Raw genomic sequence first — 20,321 nt, 5'->3', positions numbered from 1 at the left:
AAGGAATTCTTGTTTTAGAGTTGTTGGGCGATTTTTATTTGTGTGTTGGGTTTTCTTCAAATATTCAATATCTTTGTAGAAAACTACTGTGAATAAAGCCAACGTTGATGTGAAAAAATAAAACCCAAACAGGCTTTTGACACCAAATGAAAGTTTTCCTTAAATAAATGAGACGTATTTCTTTAGTTTTAATATTATATGTAATGACGATAGAACATTTAATGTATATAGTTGAAGAGGATATTAGGTTTAGAGAAATCAAATACTAAGTTCAACTCATAACAAAATAATTTATACAAAACAAAAATGTACACGTACAGCTAATTAATCACAGTAGTTCTTGAGAGAAAGGCGAGGAACGATGTTCATAGACTGCAGCTCCTGGAACAACAGCTTGCAGGCGTATGGTATCCTGATGGTGGACACAGAGGCACTGCTGTGGCAGCCATGACACCTGACAGTCAATAAAATAATCAATCATTTCTTTACATTTCAAAAATATGTAACTGAAAATATCTGAATGTTTCTTTTTACTAAATGTTTATTACTACACTGTTATTGAAGTAGAAGAAAATAACAAGTGTTTTAACCCATTGATATGCTACTTTATATTGAGTATTTAGCAACCAGGAGTTCCTTTTATCATGATTTGGCTGGTTTAATAAATTGTTTGAGTTTTTATAGTAGATATAGCCATAAACCTTCAACAAATTATATGTTAAGCGTTTTAAATTTATTATGAAAAATATACATTACATACCCATATTTTCTACATAAATACATGTACATAGCAAATATAATAAACCCATGTGAAATATATACACATAGTATACCATATAGAACACATTTTTTTACAAACTAATATTTTCATTACTCACATTGACCTATACAAACAAGATTTAGGTATTAACCTGCGAGAACTCGCGCTACAAGAAGTTACGCAAGAACTGACATTGTTAGATCGAATCTAACATCCTCCAACCAACTAAGAACGGCTTTGTCAAGGTCTTCATTCATTGCAATAATTGTAAAGTCATAAAAGTGCGATCTACGAAATATAACTCAAAAGCAAACTGAAAAACAAGAAAAATAACTAAACCTATGGATTTAAACTGGCAGTTTACGCGATCACTCGCGCCGTTAGATCGCTCCTAACACTGGGCTGACGTGATCACTCACGCTGTTAGGTTGAAACTAATAACCCCGCGAGGAGCGTCCTCCCCCTCCACCATGACACCCCACCCCAGCGACTTCTACTGTCTAAACATGATGCAATATGCAGCAGACATACCCATAGAAGCATAAATTAAGGGTTCAGTGTTGTAAGATAACAAATAAAAAAAATGTTATATAACACAAAAAATATGTTAGATCCAATCTAATAGCACGAGTGCTCCCGGGTTAATAGTACACAAAAAATGGTTTTTATTACACAACACTAACCCAAGCTGAAAATATCCCCCTCCACCAGCTGAATATAAAAGAAAAGAAAAAATAACATTTCATGCAATTATGGATACATATTAAGATAAGAAAGGTACATACAGCCTGTCCAGTGCTGCTATCTAGCAGGCAGAAAGAAGTACAACTACATGGTCTAAGTTTCATTGCAAGACAGTCAAATAACAGTGCGATATGGTACTGGTTGTTCATTCTTGTCATAGCATACCAATGGATTACCATTGCAAAACCAAAACAAATAAAAAAACCTTTAAGAGCTATAGGAGTTTAATTTCAAATCATAACTCTAAATCATATTATTTTCATACAAAAACTTCTTCAAAAAAATGTCAACACTTTAAGATGTTTTTGAATTCTTAACGATTGACTATTTTTAGAATATTCCTTACTTTATAATCAAATTAATACAATAATGCATTACTATTAGTTTTAATAAAAATGTTCTGGCCTGATATGCGCAATAACTAAGCTTAACAAGTTTAATATAAAAGACAATTAATTATTAGCAACTGAAATGACACATTTCTTTATACAAGGCATTTGTTTATACAAGGCGTGTTCAGAAATTAAGTACCATTTTTACAAAAATGAGTAAAACAATTTTTTTCAACACAATTCTATTTCTACATGAAAGCCCAAAATTTTAAACTATTTTTAGACATAGTTTCCACTGATGTTCAAACACTTCTCGTAGTGGTGATCAATTTGTCTAAACCCTCTTTGTTGAAGGTTCCCACCAACGAATGGCAGTTTTCACTTCCTTGTCGGTTTCAAAGCGTTGGCTGCCTAGCTCACGCTTCATGTGCAGAAACAAGTAGTGATCAGACGGTGCCAAGTCCGGGCTGTAGGGCAGGTGATCGAACTGCTCCCAACGAAATTTTCGAGCTAATGAATGTGTTACCAGCGGTATGGGGCTGAGCATTGTCATGGAGTAACACAATTCCATTACTGAGCATTACTCTCCGTTTGTTTTGAATTGTCCGCCTTAATTTTCTTAAGGTTTTGCAATATTTGCCGCATTGATGGTTTCATCTCTTGGGAGAAAATAAATCAACTAAACACCTTTTTCGATCCCAAAAGACAGTGCACATGATTTTTTGTGCAGACAATGTAATCTTGAATTTTTGTTTTTTTGGGGATTGCATGTGTTGCCACTCCATTGACTGCTGTTTGGATTCCTGTGTGACATGACGAACCCAAGTTTCATCACCTGTCACAATTTTGTTTAAAAATTCTTCACCATCATCACTGTACCATGTAAGAAGAGTCAAAGCAGTTCCCAGTCTCTTGGTTTTGTCCATGTCAGTGAGCATTTTTGGAACCCATCAGGACACAGCTTGCGATAACCTAAGCGGTCCATAACAATTTTGTACAAAAGAGTGCAAAATTTGGTGTAAATCGTCAGATAGCGTTATCATAGTGAAATTTTTGTTCACTTGGATTTTTTTGTCAACTGCCCTTACCAGATCATCGGTGACGAGAGAAGGCCGACTGCTACGATTGTCATCATGCACATTTGTTCAACCGCCATTAAACATTCTAACCCACTTTCTCACTGTTCCTTCACTTATCACGTCTTCCCCGTAAACATCTTAAAGTTGACTATAAATTCCAGCCAGTTTCACATTCCTTGCGTTTAAAAATCTTATTACAGAACGAATCTCACAATCGGTGGGATCACTAATTGTGTTAAACATTTTAAACGTTCAGGGAAAACTGATAACACAATGTAGAACAACTGAAATGGCGTGAGTCGATAGCCAGTGGACAACACTAGTGCGCATGCACGAACAATGATTGCAGTACTAAGGTGGCAGTAGAATGAAATGGTACTTACTTTCTGAACACACCTCATACATAAAAGAACGTCCACTCAATACAGGTAATAAGATGTTTACTTACCAGCCAGAGTAGCCCAGGCGGCCGCATTGGTTACAGACATCCACGTCAAACGCATCACTTGATATCATCAGTCTCTCAATAAGCAGCATACTGCAAAAAAGACACCAGAACAAAATTAAAATATTTATACACAAGCAATAAATCACATATTTGTTATTACACGTACCACTGTAGCTTTAGCAGAATTTACAATGCTATTGTAAGATGACATACCTAGCTCCGTAGCTAATGAGGCAATCACGCTCCATCTCGCCGAGTCGCAAACCACCCTCTCTGCTCCTGCCCTCGGTGGGCTGTCTGGTCAACACGGCTCTGGGTCCTCGGGATCTGGCATGCATCTTATCTTGCACCATGTGCTTTAGCTTCTGGTAGTACACCTGTGCACAACCCACCAAGGCTTGTAAATGTAGTAGAACATATTTTTAACGTAAGTTGTATTTTAAACCTTTAAACATCATGGAAACTGTTAAAATAAAAAGTGTATTACAAAATTATTAGTTTAAAGACAATTGTTTATATTCTGAACTTAACTACTTTTTTAATTTTTATTCTACTTACAAAAATTATACAATGTATAAACACACATTTTAAAATGTTTTAATATATACGAACATGGACATTGGTATCTAAATAGACTAAATAGGGCTGCTTGTTATAATTCTCAAAAAATTGCCCTGAATAATTTTATTGTTTTTCCTTTATTGAACCGTTATTAAAATAGTAAATATAAGTAATTTGTAGGTTTTAAAATAATTAATAGCCTACTATATATTCTGTATATAAATGCAGTAACTTCTATCAGTGTTTTGATACATAAAGAGAACATGAATATCTCATTGCTGGTCTTTTTCAATGTAAATAAAAGAACTGCTTCATGTAAATGTACAACAAAAATAAAATAACAATGTACAATGTGAATAAAGTAACAAAAAATTGAATTAGCTCAAAAACTTATTTATATGAAGAGCACAGATAATTGATGAAAACAATAAAATAGACAAATAGTACGTCTAAAATCGACTAAAAAGGACACTGGGCTGACTGGAGTAGTGGAGATAGTATACAAGTGACGATGAAATGCGCACATGGGAAGTCCTGTCAACAGCATGGTCAGCAGACATTATTAAAAGACGCTGAATTTCAATGATTGTGCAACAGCTACCATTGCTGAAGTATACTATTGCGTTTAATTAACTTCAAATATATTCCGAAGGAAACCACATCAATGACATGGACCTAGAGTACTGTTTGCGGGGATGCACACCAATGACATACTAAAGCTGAATGTACATCATGTTAGATTGTAAAAATATACATAGTTTGCAAAAGGAATTGCAGAGTTTCCTGAATGGTAACAATGTATATATGACTATGAACTAAAGAAGTTTAAACTTACTGGGCCAGAATATATGTAAGCCTGCAGTGGTTCTCCAGTGATGCCAGAGTAGAAGATGTCCTTGCCCTGATAGTTAAAACCATGCTTTGCCAGCTCCTCACAGACATCGGACACCTTTGACCCTCCAAAAGCTGGAAAGACAATACATTCATGAAGTTTTCAGTTATTACATCCATTCTAGTAGTAAACTCTTTTATGTAGTAAAATCCTGATTATCGGAAACCCAGGTTATCAGAAAGAAGAAATACGAGTAATTTAGGCATGCAGCAATCCCCATATTATATTGACGGCACTCAAAATATTTATTACAGAGTCAATGGAAATTTTTGGAAACAAGAACAATAAAAAAAACTCTCCTCCTCAATACCATTGAAGCTTCCATGAGTCCATCCATACTATCCCCACCACCCCTTCCGCATATTGTCTTGGAATGTCAGTTCCACACTCGCTAATTGTGCTTGCAGCAGCAAAATCTGTTTCTTTGTTAACGCTCAGTGCTTGTCTTGCAATAAACGGTGAATTTAGTGTTGTTTACTCTTGCCTCCGATTATTTCAAGGACAAATAAGTTTATGTTCAGTTGATTGTAATTGACAGGATTTCAGACATTTGCCGTCGTTATATGTTACAGAAGATATAACGCAAGGTTATGGAATCCATCCTCTTCGTCCGGTGAGGGAAGTATTAGTATATACAAAAATAAAGACAGACATTCTCTGCAGTAACAACGCCTGGACTAGACTCCAAGCAGCCTTTGAGTATGTTTGAACCCTTTTCTTTCCCTTTTTTTCTTCTTTCTGTTCTTCATTTTTGTATGTACAAATACCTCGACTACATGACAAAGAGGATTGATTCTAATACTCGAAATGTTGTAACATTCCAATCCTTTTTGTAACATATAACGATGGCAAATGTCTAAAATCCTCTTATCCTGTCAAACCTTCCATCGTCAATAACAAACTTTAAACAAATGATTGTTGTTATTTTGTAAAATATTATTGTAGTTCTTTACATATTATAAAATATTACATTAATGTTATAATTTGATTATAACTATGTATAATTTCAAGAAGTTCTTTTTAATAATATAATATCCTATCATCGAAAATATCTGTAATCCAAAACACGTTCAGCAACTATTAGTTCCAATAATTGTGAAGTTTTACTGTACTTAATTAAAGGAAATTTATCAATAGACCTAATACAATATGTTCTTTTATTACCTGTTCCATAGTGAAATTTTCCCTCCATAAGGCCAGCTTTTCCAGCCAGAAGTTCAATCAGTTTTCCCACAGTCATTCGAGATGGGAAACCATGAGGGTTCATGATCATATCAGGACAGATGCCGTAGTCATTGAACGGCAGGTCTTCTTGATCCACTATCAGGCCTGTTTACAAAACACCAGCTTTTAATCAGTCCAACTTAAAAATTCAATAAAAAAGGTAAACTGGTCATCTTAGGAGGGACTGCATCACAAGTTATCCACTGTGTAAATATTTTAAGGCTACAATAGTAAATTGATGCAGTTGATGGTCAAATTACGTTATTCTACGAGTTTACTACCAAGAGCTGAAAGTTACTCTTAAACATCATTTCTTCTTCTTTACTCATCGGTGTCATTTCAGCTCCTGGGCAATAGTTATAAATGTAGTGTGGTTGTATAAATGAAGTAAAATTATGTTTGTTATCTGTCGAATTACTTTGTTTTTCATGTTATTATTTGAATAGTTCATAACTATTCAATATATATATATATATATATATATATATATATATATATATATATATATATATATATATATATATATATATTAAGTAGGAGTGAATAAATATTTATCAATTTTAAAAATTATTAGAGTTGTTATTGTTACATGGAAAATAACATAGAAAAATTCTTCACTTTTGTAAAAATATAAATAAAGAAGATTTGAAATGTTTAATTGATTAATTATTGGTGATTTATAACATAAAAAGTTGTGGTTGATATGAAAGACTGGTGAACAACATTAATGTAACCCTATTCAATTTCTATTTGGCTTGCTTCTGGCAAAAACATGCAGACTTTAATCTCTTTCTTATTTTTATTAATCTTACTGATTTTTATGAATTGAAGGGTTTTTCTATTAGACACCATCTTAAAACTTAAATGATTATAGAAGTCAGTACTAATTCTCTTTCCACAGTAATTTATTGTTCACACAAATGTCAAAGAGCTAGAGATTTATCAGAGAAAAATAAAGCGATGATAGGAGGATGGATTAGGCCTATATTTATTTCATGATACAATTATTTAAGTATATTGTAATTTCTTACAATATAGCCAACATAAACTCAATACCGTCACACTTAACATGTACATGACTTACTAACAAACAAACCTACGTTATTTTAATTCAAAATTACAAGTTTTCCTAACCTGTGACCCCTTTTTGTCCATGCCTGCTGCTGAACTTGTCTCCGATCTCGGGTCGCCGAGTCTGTCTCAGCAGTAGCTTAATGAGGAAAGCATCCTCATTGTTGGATGACACCATCACCTTCTCCACGTAGCTGGGCACAGAGCCCTTGTACATGATGGGAACCTCCTTGAACTCTGGGGTTGGCTGGGGACTGCTGATGGACCCTTGAGGGGTGGTGCTTACCACAGGCATTGACTTGTTCACCAGCACCTACATCCAGGTCATACTATACTTATTACGCTGTCAATACGTTTTATAGTGTTCATAATTATTTTGTCATACTATTTATAAATAATAAAGAAAACTGTTTCCAAAAGAATTTGTAAATTCACAGCAGTATAGAATTATGTTTGTGTTAAGCACCTACTTTTATTTCAATTTCTGTAATGGTTTCATTTATTATTAAATGTGTATTTATTGCACAGTGCAATGCAATATACACATGTCTAGGAATAAAACATTTTTGTAAATTTACCTATCAAAACCTTCCGTTTTTACTGATTTTCCAAAATATACATATATACACAATTGCATATCGCATCAATACTACGAAAAGTATTATATTGCAAAAAAGCAACACCACTTAGTACATTAAAAAAGAGCAGGACTCTTTACAAACTAGTGAGGTAATCTAACACAAAATGGTACATCTTCAGCAAAGAAATATATAAACATCTTATTTGTTCCATGACTCCTGCTTTTTCTAATTTGACTAGTATTTTGAAAATTGTGTCTAAGCCCTTGTTTCACTCTGCTCAAGTACAGTATGAAAGCTACAGTTTCAAATCTGGTAGGTTTACTATCTCAACCTTACTTACATTACCTTACATTTACATATTTTAACTGGCTCTCTATTCCTTAAAAAAAGCTACCTGGCATGCCTAAATGAAAATATACACTCATACAATACCCGCAATAAAGATAAAATTAGTTTTCAGCACTGTCGTTTAAGTAAGTTTTTAAAAAGTCATGTTGTAATGTGTAAGAAAGTGTATAATAAATTAGCTTCCAATATAAATAAATACCCGCAACAGGTATTCCTAAAAAAATTTAATTATTGGCTTTTAAAAAATCCCTTCTATAGTTTTAATGAATTTCTAGAGCTTTCTGACACAACTTTTTTAATGTAATTTTTTTGTCCTGTTATTGTTACCCTTCGATTTTAACCATATGTTTATATTTTTGTTATTATAAATAGTTTGTTGATTATTTAATAGTTTATTAACAATTGATCCAACTGGAAGGCATCATCTGTAATTTGTAACTGGTTCAATATATTTTAAGTTAGCTCAAACTATAATTTGTTTCTAAATATTGTGGCAAAGAGTAGTATTTCGGCTTATTGACAATGTCTATGCATGTACAATGTCTACGACAATAAAAGAATTTGATTTTATTTTATTTTATTTACCTGGGTTGAATCGTTTCATAGAACTGAGTAAGTAATTGATTGACAAATTCCGGTTCTTTAATAGATATTCTGAAGTATAGATATCCATTAAGTAGACTGATTGAAACCGATGACACTAACCTGCCTCTCCTTGACCATCTCTCCAGGGCTGGCAATACCGTCAGTGTCCAGTGGTTCACACTTGTAGATGGGTTTCTTGGAATCAGCATCCACCACAGGCCCCAGTATCCTGTCGTAGGTCTGGTTAGCGTACTGCTTCAGTGTGCACTTGGCATTGCGGTACACCAGGCAGCGGCCATATCCTGTCACAGTTACAATATGTAACAATAAATAGGTACAAAAACAGTTATATAGGTAGTTATATGGCAATAAACAAATGCTTGTGCATCAGCCAAGTTCAGTTCTCTACGTTATAATATTGAGTACTAAATAATTTTTCAAAACAACATATATTAAAACAGTTATTTTTGACTAGTCACTTGTTATTTTGATTCCAGTACAATATCTACTACGAATTTGAAGAAATAATTATATTACTTTAAAAACTGTAAATGTTTTAAATTGTTTCAGAAAAATATGTATTTATCGCATTTTAAATCAAAATTGGGTAGAGACCTGAGGTAAGATATCAAAATCATTTCTTAGAGGGCGTGAATATTAGTACTGGTATGATCTGAGGATGATTCAGTCTTCATACATTGGGTTTATTGAGTTTATTGAGTTTATTGAGTAGGCTTAATACAAGATCTTCAAGATCTGAATTGGTGTCAAACAGTATAGGATATGTAGCATTTGAATAATTTGTCAGAGGACACTAAGCAGTGGATATTAAGTGGTCAATGTTCATGTTCTCTCCAGGTCAAGAATTCTTCAAGGCTGTAGAACGATCTCCCCAGCAGCCAGGCAGTTAGCTTCTTCTTGAGCAGGTTACGGCTGGTACTCTTGAGTGCTTCTGGTAGGCAGTTGAAGAATTTTGCTCCAGCATAGGTTGGCTTCGTCTCGTAGCGTGCTGTCTTGTGTGGAGGTAACGCATAGTTTTGCAGCATTTCTGGTAAGATAGGCATGTCTGTCTTGGTGACTAGGCAGGTCTTGTGTAGAGGCATACATTATTGTCTCCAGGATGTAGAGTGAGGGTGCAGTGAGGATACCTAGGTCTTTAAAAGATTGTCTACAGCTGTCTCTTGTGCCCAGGCCAGATATTGCTCTTACAGCTTTCTTTTGCAGGATCAGTACGCGCTGCATATTTCTTGCTGTTGAGCCTCCCCATAGCACAATGCCATACCGCAGGTGCGCCTCAAACAGTGCATGATATGAGGTTTTGCTGGCTGCTTGAGTGCTTATTGTCTTGATCCTCTTTATAACGAAGATAGCTGAGCTAAGTTTTTTACAGAGCTTGTTTACTTGCCCCTCCCAGGACAGCTTTTCGTCTATCACGATCCCTAAGTGATTTACTTCGTTGGTTGCTGTAATACTGGGGAGCTCTGAAATTTTCTCTCTATTTATTCCCAGAGCTATCTGCTTTGTCTTAGATTCGTTAAGGACGAGGTCATTTACAGAAGAGTACTCAGCTGCTACGTTTAATGCAATATATGAAGCAATTTCAAGGTCTTCTGTACTTTTCTTTCCAGTGAGCAGCACTGTGTCATCTGCGTACAAAATACTGTAGGCATAGTCTTGGAGATGTTGTGGCATATCATTTGTAAAGAGTACAAATAAGGCTGGTCCAAGAACAGATCCCTGTGGGACTCCTCTTTGGATGCGGAGTGGGTCTGACTTAATTATGGTTGTCAATTCCTTCAGGGTATGCTTTACTTCTACTACCTGGCTTCTTCCATTCAGGTAGTCTTTGAACCATTTGGCCTCCACACCATGGATTCCAAGGGCATTCAGTTTCCTAATTATCAGGTCGTGGCTCAGGCAGTCGAATGCTTTGCTATAATCAAGCAGTACGCCAACAACAGTGTCCCCATCTTCTAGGTGGTCTATAATATGTTCAATCAGGTCAATAAGTGCTGTTATGGTAGACCTTCCGCCAGTAAAACCATGCTGTCTGTCTGTCAGTAGTCCGTTCCACTTGAGATGTCCTAGCAGTCTGGCAAGAGCAACCCTCTCGATTACTTTAGAGAAGGTTGACAGCAATGAGATTGGTCTATAGTTTGAGGTCTCTGTCTTATCTCCCTTCTTGTGTTTAGCATATACCTTGGCGCTTTTTAGAGCTGATGGGAAGATTCCTTGGGAGAAAGATTTGTTTATTATGTGGACAAGAATAGGAGAAAGTTCATTTTTGCAGTATTTCAGAAGCTTGGCTGATACTTCATCATTTCCTGCCGATGTTTTGGGTTTTAAAGAGTCAATAATCTTCTGGACCTCTTTGAGAGTAGTTGGCTGTAGCGACATAGTTTGAAGGCTCAGAACATCATTCCCGTCTGAAGGCAGTTGAGATACCACATTGTTTTGCTTAAGGGTCTCATTAGCGATGTTGACGAAGTATGAGTTCATGTGGTCAGCAATTGCTTTGGGGTAATTTACCAATTTCCCTCTGATACGTAGTTGCATATTTGACGCCTGTACACCCTTTGGTCTTCTTTCACCATTTATAATGTCCCACAAAGCCTTGCTCTTGTTGTTCGCTAGTTGTATGTGCTCTTCACTAGCCAGGCGTCGAAGGGCTCTGAGCTTCAGGTCATAGATCTTTTTCTTTTCTACAGCATCTCTCTTGTCCTCATCTCTGCCAGACTGATTGTATTTTTGCCATGCACTTTGGAAGGTTTGTCTCATGACCATAGCTTCGGTGTCATTTATTACTCTTCTTTTAGTGCTGTGCCTTGTTCGTGTTCTTTTATATGGACATGCTGTGTTTAGTGCAGAAGCTATGATATTGGAGAAGTTGTTATAGGTTTCTTCCACACTGTTCACTGAGATCACACTTTCCCAGTCCTGGGTTGACAGGTACTGCTTGAGGTGTTCAAGATTTCTGTTATTGAGATGTCTGCGACTGGAGGTCAGCGTCTTTATTGCCTGTGTTGGTATTCCTATGTCGCAGTATTGTCCAGTGTGGTCTGAGAGGCCTGTGTGCACAACCTCTACGTCGATGTTATGTTGTACTATGTTTGTACAAACACAGTCTATTGAGGATGCAGTATTATGTGTAACCCTTGTTGCAGGGAGTATAAGTCTGCGCAGATTATAGGAGGCAAGGAATTCATTGAATCTGGTTTTTTTCATTATGTTCTTTCAAAGAGTCGATATTGATGTCTCCCATGATTAGGACTGGGTTATTCTGCATTGGGAGATCGTCCAGCAGGTCAGTCAGCATATCTATAGATGTGTCGAGGTGGCTAGTTTGTTCTATAAATGCCAAGAATATAAAGGTACTTTGATTTTGTTATTTTGAGAGTTATACATGCTATCTCACATATCAGTTCGATACTGCGGTTTTCAATGCTGAGATTTGATATGTTATTTCCCAGTTCATCGTTTTTATATATAGCGACTCCTCCTTTTTGGTGATTGACTCTGCTGAAACCACTCACTAGTGAGTACCCTGGTAGTCGTACATTTTCTAAATGATCTTTATTCATACCATGCTCTGTGAGGATGACAATGTCCGGCTTTCTAGTGCTGATCTCGTGGTTTATTCTTTCTATTTTGTTTGCCATCCTGTCTACGTTCTGATGGAGAACTGTTAGTGTCTTGCATTTTTCTTCAGTTCTGAGTTTAAGAAGACTCGTGGTTTGTGGCGGTTTTTTGTTTTTGTGACCTCTGTCTAAAAAAGGTGACTCTTTTCCGGTTATATTGATTGTTGCCGGTGGTGTGCAATTGTCATTCAGTGTGGTGGTGTCAGTTGCCAGTTCAAAATTTTCCCTCATATCTTCCCTGTTAACTCCCGCAGTTTCCAAAGTTGCCCTGTAGTGTTCTATATTTCTGTCAAAGAATTCCATATATGTTTCATCATGTGCCAAGAGTGAAGAAGTGATGGGAGGCTTTACGATGCATTTGTTAGATGTACTTATTGTGTTTTTGAGTCATCAAAGGGTTATTCTCTGTGTAGGATTCTGCTTCCACATCCATCACTTTAAGGCCCTCCTCTCCATGTGCAGTCTGGGTGATTGTCGTCTGTTCCAGACCTAGTGTTGTCATACCCTGCCTCTTCTGAGTTTCTCTGCATTTAGCCATCTGCAATGAGACACTGAAGCAGTTCTTTTTTTCCTTTCTTAGATGGAGTAAGATTTGGTCTGGCCTGCATAGTGTCCCGAGTTGCTGTGTGGTTTCGTGTTGTGCACATCATTTGATTTTCTGATCTACGAGGTACTTTGGTATGTGTGTTTTTGAATTTGACCTGTCAAATCCCTAACTGTGTTCTCCAAACTATCTTGCCTTGCCTTTAGTTGTGCAAGTTCCACCAGCATGTTTGAAGGACAGCTTGTAGGTTGGGGGATGTGGTGTGAGAAAGTTTCAGTCTGAGTTTCATTGCTCTTAAATGCAAGTGGCTCTGGCTTTTTAGTTTCTTGAGGATTTCTTTTCTTTTCTAGGTTTTTAATTGTGTTCTTTAGGTTAGCAACTTTCATTACATAATCATCGATAAGTATTCCTTGTTTGTTATCGTGTTCCTCAAAAGTAGCTTGTGTGTCCAAGCGAAGTTTCTTTTCTTTTGCAAGCTGAGCTTCCATTTCAGAAATATTCTGTAGTAGATTTTCTATTTTGTTGATGTACTTATTTTTTTCACTTTCCATCTTTTCAATCTTTTCTTCTAGAGTTTCTAGTGCAGCTTCTAGTCTAATATTTTTCTCTTTCAGAAAGTTATTTTCCTCTAGAAGAGCTGCTCCTATCTTAGCGGCCATTTTTAATTTCTCATCATTATCTTCCAGATTGTCCAGAAGGCCACTCTCTCTCAGACTGCATTCCAGTTCATCTATTGATGTGTGCAGGACATCTGGGCTCATGGAAGGGCCTAGACAGCGCTTTATAAAGCCGCTTCTGCTTCAGCTAGGGCTTTATTAAATTTTGTGTTTCTTAAGTCCTCTGTCAGTGGTAGACCATGGATGTGAAAATTGTCAGAGTATAAAGACAGACAAGATTCTTTTACTGTGGCTGTCATGCGGTCACCAAAAAACATAACAGAATATTTTGATGCTTTGTTTTCATGTTTTACTATTTCCGTTATTGTGGCAGGCCAGTGACGTATTCCTCTTAGTTTGGCAAAGACTAGGTCTCCTTTTTAAGAATGGTTGTTTATTGCGTGCCATATTTATGCAGAGATATTAATTCCAAAAAGTGTACAAGACTGCCTTGTCGGCAGAAATCTGCCTAGCCGGTAAAAATCTGCCTTTAATGAATGCCGGTAAAAATCATATAAAACATTTCATCAAAATATAACAGGAAAACATGTGCTTTTGCTTGAGTAGATGGTTGATGAAAATAAACAGATTGTCACTATTCAAAATGTTCTTCATACTTATCTATAAAGTATAAGTCACTTCATGTAGTTGTAGGTCAACAGGGTGTTGGAAATTTCTGTAAGATTGCTGACAACCATTTAACACATCTCACATTTTTCCATCACATTTCGACATATTTCCATATTATATTTACATTATATTTTTACTGTTATAGTGAAAGAAAGGGATTGTCTCTTTCTTGTAAAAAAAAAAAAAAAAAAAAAAAAAAAAAAAAAAAAAAAAATGTATATAATTATTTTTTTTTTTCCCTTAGAAATAAGAAAAACTATTTTTTAAAGTAAACAATCTTATTTTACAGTTGTCTTTGTAATAAAAATAACTTTTTGTGTAGCAAAAAGAATTAAACCTTTGGTGGGAATTGAACACTGGCCCACCTATCAATTGCATTAGATGACAGTTGGTGCCTTTATCAACTGAGCCACTTGTACTTGTTGATAAGAAGAGAGAACCCAGTTGTCCCTGTATCACTGACAAGTCTATAAAATAACCTATGACATGTTTATATTGGAAAAACCCACTTTTGGAATTTGTTTGTTTATTTCTAAAAACTGTCAAATCCGGCTAAAAAAAATTTATTGTAAATTGAAATAAAAGTTTTTTTCTGTTTTTCTTCTACATACAGTATAGATATTTTCTTACTTTATTTTAGATGTAGGTAAAAAATACTTTCTTTTAAGTATAAAATCTTATTAAAAATTGTTTTTTTAAATGAAAACAATTGTTATGAAATAAAAAGGTTATGCCTATTTGTTTGTGGTTTTTTATATCTAATGACTTAATCTTAGTAGAAATATATTTTGTAATAATTTCACTGAAATATCAGAGTTAGAGGTTAAGATGTTCACCAATCACATTTAACAGGATAATTATTAAACACTAATTTAATAACACATGCTTGATTTATAGTTGCTTAAATAAAATACTAATATCACTCTTTTAAATATTTACACATAACAAAATTCTATATTCCACAAATTAAAAACAAAATAAAGTCAGATGATAAAAACCCCTGTTTACTCACAAGGCCTACTCTCAGGTGTTTTTGGCCTACTCTCAGGTGTTTTTGGCCTACTCTCAGGTGTTGTTATGTTATGTTACGGTTGGCTCCCGTAACATTCTACATAAATATGAAGTACTATAGAAATTTATACCTCGATCAAGAGAAGCTTTGTTCAGTATCAGAGCATCCTCGATATCGTATCCCGAGTAGCTCATGACTGCGATTGTGGCATTCTGTCCTGCAGGTAGCTTGTCAAAATTTATTAGTTCAATAGTCCTTGATTTGACCATTGGAGCTTGAGGGTACACCAGATTGTACATGAGTGTGTCTATCCGGTTGCGTTGATTGTAGCCAATGGTGCCTGCCAACAAATTTCCATACATTAATATTTATAGATTTAGTATTTTACATTAAGAATAAACTATTTGCAAAAAAAATTAAATGAATATCTAAATAATATAGTTCAACTTTTTCTATTAACATGCTGCAGTCAGTTTTTGGGTGGTCACATTTTTCTTACATTTCAGAGTCATTTTCTTTTAAGATAATTTTGCTAAAGGCATACAATGTATTTGGAATCTTTTAATCACACCATTTTTTTGTCTTTGTGGAAGGTCTTTATCTAAAGGGCAATGACAAAGTTATTTATATAAACTAATAAAATAATTAACACAAACAAACAATGAGTGAACCACCAATTGCAAGTATTTTAAATATCTGACTTACTGTATTACTACTTGTAAATTTTGATATCAATACGATTTAAGACAAATCAGTTGAAATCCAACTTAAAACTGAACGAGCCAAGTACTTACCCATCGCCTGTTTTCCCATAGCACACTGGTATGTGTTACGAGGGCTCTGATTGTGATGGGGGTACGGGACAAGGCCAGCACACACTCCTAATAGTGTAAACGCGGCTATCTCTAGATGCGTTGTCTGCTCAGGTATTATGCTCTCCTCATCCAACGCTATCATAGAATCATTCTCCTCGTTTACATCCAAGTACTCGATGAGCCCTTGAAATAACAATTATGTTAGTTAATCTGATATTATGAGAGGAATTTTAATTGTTTAATTTTGATGTAATTCCTACATTAAACTTAGAAGACGTTTTATAAATTGTAAAATAGGTGTGATACATATTTGGCACATGATCTTTCAACGTTTTATTACTAAATACTAGCTAATGAACTTATCCAAGACTTGTTTTACAATTATCTCCTTATCAAATTTAATTTGAAACTCATCAAAGACCAACCTGTTACTCTGACTTGACTCAGTCACATATGAGAGAACAAGGTTTGAATCTGTTAAAGCAATGATAGTTACAACGATGGTTATTGTAAATATTCTTGCTAATACTTCCAGTATTGCATATTATTGATTAATACGTGGAAATTATAAACTTCCATGAACTATAATACAACAAAAATTGTAGAGGACTTTTGAATTATGAGAGGTTTCTATAAGAACAATACAACTCTATAGATTGCTCATTATTTGAAAAAAAGATTTTAAGAACACTTAAAATATTCCTGTGCATACAAAAGTAAATTATGTTGATCTATACTTTGAACTGTTACCTATAATCTAGTTTATATTCAATTGGAGATCTAGATATGTAAGGTATATAACTTACCATCTATCAGAAAGTCATGAAACTTTCGGATGCCTTGGTTCAACCTCGTCAAGATGGAATTGTTTCAAACACTAGTGATTCTCCTTTTTTCCACAATTATGTAGGGTCTGGAACATGAACTTCCTTGTTTTAAGAAGCACTACAATACTATTTATTCCAATTTCTTTAAATTACCAATAAATTCTTTGCCAAACCTTTATTTTCTTCTCATCAATAAATAGAGATTCCAGTTAACATACAGAGTGTTTCATACTACCCATCTCAAATGTCAAACGATAAACTGCAGAGATTTTAGTTTTAACAGATCCCCCACTAAATCGACCCTAAAGAATTTGTTTTAAATAATTTCAACTCTGTAAAAATACAAGGTGTACCAAACACACAGGGTCCCGTGTTCAAGTCTCAAAACTTTCAAATGCAAACACACGTAATTTTGTGTCTAAGGTATTTGCATCCTAAACACTTAGGTGAAGAAAAAATTTTTATCTCTATTCATTTCTTAACGGTGATCTTAAGTCTATAGAAAACAGTGAATTTTTTAAATTTTTTTATTGCCACTTCTGTGATATGAACCCACTACAAAATAAAATTGTTCTTCGATACTTCATGATAAAAGCTTACAAATGATACCATGCATGCTGCATTTTTTAAATTTTCTATCACCGTAAAATTTACATTTTTGAAAATATAAAAATGCTTATAACCCAAAAATGTTTATTGGTAAGTGGGATTTTATTTCACATCAAATTAAAGGCCGTAAAAAACTAAATAACGTTCACACTTAAAGTTATATTCCATATAAAAATCTAACTACTACAAAACACTGGTAAATAAACTGTATTTTTTGGTAGCCAAAAATGGAAATTTGCATTCTCTTTACATGTAGTTGTGGCCAAAAAATAAAATAAAATATTAAAAAAGCTGTATACACCATGTTAGTGAATATCACCAACCCATATGTTTGAGCCTGCCTACAGTCTTAGCATACCGTACATAAAATGACACTCAAAGTGCATGCTAATGTTTTTCCCAGGAATACCTCAATCCTGTTGTATGGTCTGTTTGTAGATTATACTTTTGTGTACGCTAAATTAAAATTAAAATCCAATCAAGACTTGCAGAAAAATATCGAGCTAGCTAAAACTATCTGTCGAAATTAGAAAATAAGTAAAGTTTTGTTCTTTACTAAATACAGCTGTTACAAATTCATAATTAAAAAAAAAAAAAACAAACTTCGCTAAAAATAAAATTAGTAAAGTTTCAAATTCATACCCCAAACATACACCAATTTTGTTTTTTATATGAAAATCCAACTTCAAAAATACAAATAATTATAAAAATCTTTTTTTCAAAGCTATATATTATTGTTCTGTTTTAGAAAGAAAAAGTATGCACAATATATGCTGTTGTATGATCAAAAAGTGCAAAAGATTAAAAATAAGCATACACAGCCTTTACAAGTTTTAACAAATAATTTGTAGTAATACAAAATTTTGTAAAACGTTATGAAGATCAATTCATGTGTTGCTGAAGTTTGTAAACCATGCAATTTGATAAAAAATCTGATCAAATTCATAGTTTACCTGCAAAGCCTTCCTCCATCACAGGAAATATAAACACATCTGTGTTTATGTTGAGGATAAATGGAGACAAAGCCACAAACAACACGACCACAAACCTCCGCAAACAGTCGGAAAACCCTCACCACGTGGCGGTAGTTACCGGTCACTCCCAAAATATTACCCTAGACAAGACACTCATCTGTCCCACTGTATGCATGGAATTAGATTCTATACAAATCTAAGCTTAAAATAAGTGTTGCCAAAATATAGCTTCTTTGTTTAAATACTAGAGGACATTGTGTCTCACTGTTTTTACTCTACAGTTCTGGAAGATGTTTTGTTTTTACATTGTATCAATTGTATTTTTATACAAAATCAATTTTATCTTTTTTTAATGGCTTTTAAAGCTGTTTACGCAAAAAAATTTTTACCATTTTTAACATGTATATAGTGCAAAATACATACAACATATTAAAAAATCAATAAAATCAGATCGTTGCAAACTGTTAATTATCTTTTTCTATACAGCCCATGTTAAATGTTTATATAGTATTGCATCTGTTTAATCGACAGGTAATTTAAAATGTTTGTCCCACTGTTACAGTCCTGGTTGCTACAAACAATGTGTCATCATCAAGTCAGTAGAGTAGCTTACCATTGAGTATGACCATGTATACTCCAGGAGCATACATCTCTTCTCCTGCCAGCAGACTGATGTGTTCCACTCCGATGTTGTACAGCACTTGCGCTATTGGCCCCTCATCCAGCTCTGTAGTGATGTGAGTCATCAGAGCCAGGTTCTTCACTAGACCGCAGGCCTGCAACACATACCCTCAGTCAGTTATTGTTACTTTCTAAACATATTTTAAACACCTTTGTTCATTTTTATCATTAATCTGCAATAAAATATTTTGATAATATTGGTATCAGAATCAAGTAAAAAGAGCTTGCAGTATCAAGAATCCTCAATAACCACTAAGTGTTCCTTTACCTATCATTAACAAAAGATAGGAAAGGCAGAGAGCCACATATGCTGCCTCTGTGATGCCATGCCAGCGCAATCATAGATTGTTATGATTGTTGTTTGAAAATACATTCCAAATACAATTAAGGTAACTTATTGTTACCTTATGTATACCTGTTATATAATCCTGTTCTTTAAATAATTTTATCTGAAATTTGAACATGTTTTTTGAGTATATATTTTTATTAAGTTAAATTATGCATATTTTATATTTGTTTCTTCTATTTGTTGTTGTTATCCTTAAGTATTTATTTATTTTTGTTAGGATTCAGTTTTTTTTTTCTAGAAATGTTAATTGTTGCTTTGTTTTTTCTCGAGAATTTTTGATATGTTAATTTGAAATTTGTATTTATTATTTTTTATATTGTAACTGCATTATTTATTTTTAGGTGTTTACTCTTGTAATAAAACTGCATGGACTTGACCAAAAATTAATTACAAATTAATTTCAAAGAATAGAATTAGTAATTAGTATATTTAGTGAAAATGCAGAGAAACCCAAATAGGAATTTTTGTATTTAATGAATAAAATGATTTGTAATTGTTATTTCAAAGAATAAAACATATAACAAAATAAATCAAATGTGAAGCAGCCTCTCGTAAAAGATTCAGCCCACTTTTGTAATTTTACTATACTATCTAAATAAATGGTGAACATGAACCCTAAGTATCTTGCTTTTCTTGGAGAGTTTACAACTCTTTTAGCAAATATAGTAGGGTTATATCACAATAAACCAAATTGGTGGCAGTGTTGGGTTGGCAGCAGTGTCTAATGACCCCTTCTCATAATAATAGTCCAGGTATTCCCGTATCATCAGAATCGACCCATCACAATTAAATCTATATATTTTCAACCATCGCTCGTGGAGGAGTATCGTTATGAACCCACCTCTCCCTCAGGTGTGTCAGAGGGACACAACATGCCCCACTGGGATGGCTGCAGGGATCGGGGTCCGGACACTTTTGCGAGTCTTCTCGAACTGGGAGTTCAACTCGTGTCATCATTCCA

The 20,321-nt window shown here is 34.4% G+C and overlaps 1 pseudogene; it reads right to left on the bottom strand.

The window, feature by feature from the left end:
• Nucleotides 1-270: 270 nt before the first annotated feature.
• Nucleotides 271-20,317, bottom strand: LOC124373121 (annotated as a pseudogene).
• Nucleotides 20,318-20,321: the final 4 nt, after the last annotated feature.

Source organism: Homalodisca vitripennis, unplaced genomic scaffold, assembly GCF_021130785.1.
Source record: "Homalodisca vitripennis isolate AUS2020 unplaced genomic scaffold, UT_GWSS_2.1 ScUCBcl_4874;HRSCAF=11303, whole genome shotgun sequence".
Lineage (NCBI taxonomy): Eukaryota > Metazoa > Arthropoda > Insecta > Hemiptera > Cicadellidae > Homalodisca > Homalodisca vitripennis.
Note: the sequence above shows the minus strand (reverse complement) of the source record. Positions and strands in the feature narration are given on the sequence as shown.